The following is a 5,636-nucleotide window of genomic DNA, read 5'->3' as shown; positions in this document are numbered from 1 at the left end:
CGTTGAGCTTGGAAATGGATCCGAGCCGGTGCCCCGTAGAGGGGACACAGCCCGTGTCCCCTCTCTGTGGGGTCTCTTCCCTGGGGGCAGGGGGTGGGGGCTTTGTCTCTTCCCTTTCATTTCCTCCTCCTCCTGCCCCTCCATTTCTCACCCCTTTCTTCCTCTTCCTCCCTTTCCTCTTTCTTTCTCTCCTTCCTGTCTCTTTCCCTTCCTCCCTTTCCCTCTTCTTTGCCCTGTTCCCTTTCTCTCAGTGGCTCCCTTCTTTAATTCTTCCCCTTTCCCCATTCCCTCTCTTCCTTTGCTTCATTTTCTCATTCCCTTCTGCCCCTCATGGAAAAACTGTAATTCTTTCCCTTTGTTTCTCATTCCCCATCTTTCTTTCTTTGCTTTCTCATTCCTGTCCTCTCTTTCAGTCTTTTCCCTCTTTTTCCCGTTCCCTCTCTCTTCCCTTTCAGTCTCTGCCTCACTCCCTCGCTTTCTACTTTGCATTCATTCCTTCCCATCCCCCCACCTCTGACTCACCCCCCTGCTCACTTTCACCCCAGCAGCTCCTGCATTCCTGACCCATTGCTTCACCCCCCAGCCTCCCCCTCCAGTGACTCAGCCGCCCTGGGAGTCCAGGACCACAGCCAGCCGGAGCCAAGAAGCTGAGGGCACTGCTGCGGGGAAGTTAACAGCGCCTTGGCTGGTCACTGGTGCAGGGAGAGTCCTGGGGCTGGAGCCCCCTGCTGGGGGGGGCAGTGCTCTGGGGAGACCCCTGGGTGCTGGGGGGGCCGCTCGTAGCGCTCTGGGGAGACCCCCGGCAGGGGCACTGCCGGGGGAAGCTCGCAGCAGGACTCGGCCCGTGCCAGGCAGGAGGTGGGAGGCGGAGCAGGGAAGTGGGGGCCGCCGGCCCGAGCCGCGCGTCACGCCGCAGGAATGCACCGGCCTGGCGCAACCCAGAGAAACCCCGCCCGGGCGAAGGCAGGAGGCAGCCCGAGAAAAGGGGCTATTTATAGAAACAGCGGCACTCCGGCCAGGGACAGAACCCAGGCGTCCGGGCTCCCAGCCCCCGCTGCTCTAACCACCCGACCCCACCCCCCCTCCCAGAGCTGGGGTGAGAACCCAGGAGTCCTGGCTCCCAGCCCCCCCGCTCTAACTACCAGAGCCCACTCCCCCTGCAAAGAACCCAGGCGTCCTGGCTCCCCAGCTGAGATGGATTCAGCCCAGATCTCCCCCGCCCCGCCCAGAGGTGGGGGCAGCTGGGGGGCCAGGACCCATGCCCGGAGGGTCGGCTCAGAAAGGGTTAACTCCCTGGACTGGGCGCGGGCAGGGCCTTTGCCAAAGGGAAATTCTTAAATTCAGGGCTTCTGTGAAGCGGGGATGAGTCAGCGGCGGGGGGGGGGGGGGGGTCTGGGAGCCCAGAGTCGCTGGGCACAGAAAGCCCGGAGGGCTGGGAGCCAGGACTCCTGGGTTCTCTCCCCAGGTCTGGGAGGGGAACGGGGGCTAGTGGGTTAGAGGGGGTGGGGCTAGGAGCCAGGACTCCTGGGTTCTCTCCCCAGGTCTGGGAGGGGAACGGGGGCTAGTGGGTTAGAGGGGGTGGGGCTAGGAGCCAGGACTCCTGGGTTCTCTCCCCAGGTCTGGGAGGGGAGGGGGGCTAGGAGCCAGGACTCCTGGGTTCTCTCCCCAGGTCTGGGAGGGGAACGGGGGCTAGTGGGTTAGAGGGGGTGGGGCTAGGAGCCAGGACTCCTGGGTTCTCTCCCCAGGTCTGGGAGGGGAGGGGGGCTAGGAGCCAGGACTCCTGGGTTCTCTCCCCAGGTCTGGGAGGGGAACGGGGGCTAGTGGGTTAGAGGGGGTGGGGCTGGGAGCCAGGACTCCTGGGTTCTCTCCCCAGGTCTGAGAGGGGAACGGGGGCGAGTGGGTGAGAGCAAGGGGGGCTGGGAGCCCGGACGCCTGGGTTCTCTCCCCGGCTCTGGGAGGGGACTAGAGGCTGGTGGGTTAGAGCGGGGGGCGGGGCTGGGAGCCCGGACGCCTGGGTTCAGGAGCTGTGCTCAGGGCTACAGGTCAGGACTGTTCGCCAATCACCCCCTCTTCTGTTCGCACGTTCTGGGTTCTGTCGCCATCCTGTGGCCGCTTTCTGTTACTGCAAGGCCCCGGCTTCGCCCCAACTGGTCCTACAGCTTCTGCTCCCCTTCGCTCCACACGGGGACCCCCCCGGCCCTGGGACAGTCCCCTGTGGGGGGGGCTCACGGGGACCCCTCGCCCAGCCCTGGGACAGGCTCCTGTGGGGGGGGGGCTCACGGGGACCCCTCGCCCAGCCCTGGGACAGGCTCCTGTGGGGGGGGGCTCACGGGGACCCCTCGCCCAGCCCTGGGACAGGCTCCTGTGGGGGGGGGCTCACGGGGACCCCTCGCCCAGCCCTGGGACAGGCTCCTGTGGGGGGGGGCTCACGGGGACCCCTCGCCCAGCCCTGGGACAGTCCCCTGTGGGGGGGGCTCACGGGGACCCCTCGCCCAGCCCTGGGACAGGCTCCTGTGGGGGGGGGGGCTCACGGGGACCCCTCGCCCAGCCCTGGGACAGGCTCCTGTGGGGGGGGGGGCTCACGGGGACCCCTCGCCCAGCCCTGGGACAGGCTCCTGTGGGGGGGGGCTCACGGGGACCCCTCGCCCAGCCCTGGGACAGGCTCCTGTGGGGGGGCTGGGCACACAGGGACCCCTTGCCCGGCCCTGGGACAGTCCCCTGTGGGGGGGTACATGGGGACCCCTCGCCCGGCCCTGGGACAGGCTCCTGTGGGGGGGGCTGGGCACACAGGGACCCCTTGCCCGGCACCGGGACAGGCCCCTGTGGGGGGGGCACGTGGGAACCCCTCGCCCAGCGCTGGGTCGCGGCTTGAGTCTTGTGTTTTGCTCAGTGGCGGCCTTGCGGGGGGGATCTGCTCCATCGTTCCAGCGCTGGGCTTGGGCCCAAGATCCCCGGACTCCTGGGTTCCAGCAACAGACGCCTCATCTCCCCAGGTGGGATGGGGGCAGCAGCAGGGGTGTGGGGGGGCAGAACTGGGGACACAATCTGGCAGAGGGGCGGAGAGGACAGAACGCGGTACTCTGTGCTGGGAGCTATAAACCCAGCCAGATGGAGGGACAGATATAGCTGGAGAGGAGTGGGTGGGAACGGGCCAGAAAAAACCCTCAACAAGCAGCCCCCCCGCATCCCTCACCAGAGGTGGCTGCATCTCAGCCCAGGCCAGGGGTCCCCATGTGCCCAGCTGTGATGAAGTGGGACTGTTCTTAATATTTCCTCTGAATGCTGTAGGGGTGCCTCAGTTTCCCCTAGGCATTTCTGAACTCTCTAGGTGGTGGGATAAGGGGGTGTGATTGTTGCAGAGCAAAGGGCCAGGGTATATAAATGGCCGACACTCTGTCTCCTGGCCACTGATGGCCTGGGCCCTTCCCCCTGCCAGGTGAGAGCTGAAGTGTTGGAGAACAAAGGAATCGGGTCCCTCCTGGCCCGGGAAAGGGACAAAGACCAGAGGAGGGGGGGCTGGAGAGAGTTTCAGTTTGGGGCTGGCTGGGACATGGAGTGAAGGGCAGACGGGGTTGTCTGGCTCACTGCCCCCCAAAATGGACCCGGCTGAGGGGTCCCGTTCTCTGCACCTGCAAGCTCTGTGTTAGACCATGTTCCTGTCGTCTAATAAACCTTCTGTTTTACTGGCTGGCTGAGAGTCACGTCTGACTGCGGAGTTGGGGGGCAGGACCCTCTGGCTTCCCCAGGACCCCACCTGGGTGGACTCGCTGTGGGAAGCGCAGGGAGGGGCAGAGGAGGCTGAATGCTCTGAGGTCAGAGCCAGGAAGGTGGAGCCGGGGGAGCTGTGTGTCCCGCAGACAGCCTGCTCCCAGAGAGGAGACTTCCCCAGAGTCCTGCCTGGCTTCCTGGGGAGCAGGTCAGAGCATCGCCCAGGGACCCCAGGACACCAGCCCCCGGCGTCCCTCCCCAGAGGTGGCTGCAACTCAGTCCAGGCCAGGGGTTCCCGTGGGCCCGGCCCCACCCACTGTGGAGGGGCCACAGATCAGCGCCGGGCCGGGGCTCCTTGTGTAACCAGCCCCTGACCCACCCCAGAGGTGGCTGCATCTCCTGAGAAAAAGCTAAATTCAAAGCCGTCCAGCTTTAATGACCTGTCAGCGCCCCAGAGGGCTCCCGGGGGGGCTGGAGGAACGACGTAGACGAGGAGCCGGACGGGAGCCGAGCAGAAGAGAGGATTTTAAAGGTCAGACAGTCTGGGCCCCAGGCTCCTAATTAGCGATGCCAGGCAGAGCCGCTGGCGAGTTCCCAGGACATAGGCAGAGCCCTGCACGGGTACAAAACATGTTTGCATCTGAGCCGCCAGCCCAGACATGGGGCGCGGGGTACAGCGGAGATCGCCCCGCTTTGCAGGCGTGTAGAGACAGGCCATAAGGGGCTGTTCCCCTCCAGGGGGCGCCGGCTCCCACCCGGCCCCAGGGCAGGGCCTGGCTGGCTCAGGGGGGCAGGATGGGCCAGGGGGCAGGGCCTGGCTGGCTTGGGGGATGGGAACAGGGCATGGGGCAGGGCCTGGCTGGCTCAGGGGGGCGAGGAACAGAGCATGGGGCAGGGCCTGGCTGGCTGGGGCAGGGAGGGAAGGGGGGGGTCATTATCACTCCATGTCTCTGACTCGGATCGACCTGCAGCGTGTGACAGCCTGGCATCACTGCCCTGGGATCTCAGGACGCCTGGGTTCCATCCCAGTTCTGGGAGGGAAGTGGGGGCTAGTGGCTAAAGCAGCGGGGGCTGGGAGCCCGGACGCCTGGGTTCCATTAGTCTGTGTTACTGTGACAAGCGAGTCTCATGGGGGGATTTGCCAATTGGCTGGAAAAGCAAGTGGAAAAACTCCAGTGATCTAGAGCCATGAAGGGGCATTCTCAGCCCCCCGCTTTCCACAGCCTGTCCGGGCTCCCAGCCCTGCCCCCACTCTAACCAGGAGCCTCCAGTCCCCGCCCAGAGCCGGGGAGAGAACCCAGGAGTCCTGGTACCCAACTCAGTCTAGAACTGCTCCCTTCCCCCCCATGGCTCTACACACCCCTGCCCCGATCCCGCTTCCTGCCCCCTGCTCCCCCTCGCCCGTGTCCTGGCTCACCCTAGCCCCGGCCCGGCTCCGCTCTGCGCCCGGGGCTGACTTTCCCCGGAGCCAAGGACGGGAACCGCGACGGCGCGCCCGGAGCCACGTTCCTCTGAGCTGAAACGAGCCAGCCCCGAGTCCGGCGAGCCCCCGCAGCCCGGCTGCCATCAATCAGCCCAGACACCGCCTGGCCCTGTGCCACTCGCAGCCGGTCACATCCGCCAGACATGAAAGGGCACCAGAACCGCTGGTGGGGGGTGCCAGGGCGGGGCTGGCAGGGGCTGCGGGTCGGGAGTGAGGGGCACCGGCAGAGCTGGGGGGCAGGGCTGGGGTAGCAGGGGGCTGCGGGTCGGGAGTGAGGGGCACCGGCAGAGCTGGGGGGCAGGGCTGGGGTAGCAGGGGGCTGCGGGTCGGGAGTGAGGGGCACCGGCAGAGCAGGGGGGCAGGGCTGGGCTGGCAGGGGGCTGCGGGTCGGGAATGAGGGGCATCGGCAGGGCTGGGGGGCAGGGCTGGGCTGGCAGGGAGGGGG

The sequence above is a fragment of the Caretta caretta genome, chromosome 6, assembly GCF_965140235.1.
Source record: "Caretta caretta isolate rCarCar2 chromosome 6, rCarCar1.hap1, whole genome shotgun sequence".
In the NCBI taxonomy this organism is placed as follows: domain Eukaryota; kingdom Metazoa; phylum Chordata; order Testudines; family Cheloniidae; genus Caretta; species Caretta caretta.
Note: the sequence above shows the minus strand (reverse complement) of the source record.